This window comes from Impatiens glandulifera, chromosome 1, assembly GCF_907164915.1.
Source record: "Impatiens glandulifera chromosome 1, dImpGla2.1, whole genome shotgun sequence".
Taxonomy (NCBI): domain Eukaryota; kingdom Viridiplantae; phylum Streptophyta; class Magnoliopsida; order Ericales; family Balsaminaceae; genus Impatiens; species Impatiens glandulifera.
Window position 1 is genome coordinate 38,024,060 of NC_061862.1, and position 796 is coordinate 38,024,855.

Sequence of the window (796 nt, forward strand, 5' to 3'; positions counted from 1 at the left end):
GACGTGGTTTCGACTACCCTATTATATACCCAAATAAAATCATATTTATTGACAGGTTACATTCAAGTTTATTTTCTTGTATGGTAGTTTTGTCCACATTTTAAGTTCTTTTATTAAACTTATCATGATTAGCTCAATAATTGAATATGTTTAGATTAAAGTGTTAATTTATTAGTCTAAGTTTCAAGTATAATTTACAATAAAATTATCGTAACAAAAAAAAAAAGTATTACACATTATTTTGGAAATTTGGGTTCAACATTTTGCTTTATTCCAACCCTTTTTACCATAGATGTTTTTAATCCTTATGGATCTTGGATGAAGACAATCAAAAGAGAGTGATTTTCAGAAGTGATTCCCAAAATTGATCAAACTATGCATATGAGTGAAATATTATCACATGCACATTTTAACAGAATCATTTGGATTGAAATATTAATTTCAACTTTTAACAAAATCGTTTCCATTAAAATATTAATTTCGACTTTTAACGAACTCAACAAGAAATCGATGAAATAATTATTTATAATATTGTGTATAACACTTATAAAAAAGTAGCAAAAATTGCAAATCAAAACTCTATAATTAAAGGGAAACAAAGAATATATATATATATAGTTATGTAAACTATGGACAAAAACGATGATAGCAGTCTCAATAAATATTTGTCCCGGAAGAGAAACATTAAATTAAATTATTAACAAACTTTAAAGTTTCAAATTGGCCTATTAGCTCAGTTGGTTAGAGCGTCGTGCTAATAACGCGAAGGTCGCAGGTTCGAGACCTGCATAGGCCA

At 27.4% G+C, this 796-nt stretch overlaps 1 non-coding gene across 1 annotated transcript; it reads left to right on the forward strand.

Annotated features, from left to right (window-relative positions):
* The first annotated feature begins 722 nt into the window (after positions 1-722).
* TRNAI-AAU lies at positions 723-796 on the forward strand. Its single transcript has one exon. It is a non-coding gene; the product is annotated as a tRNA-Ile (tRNA).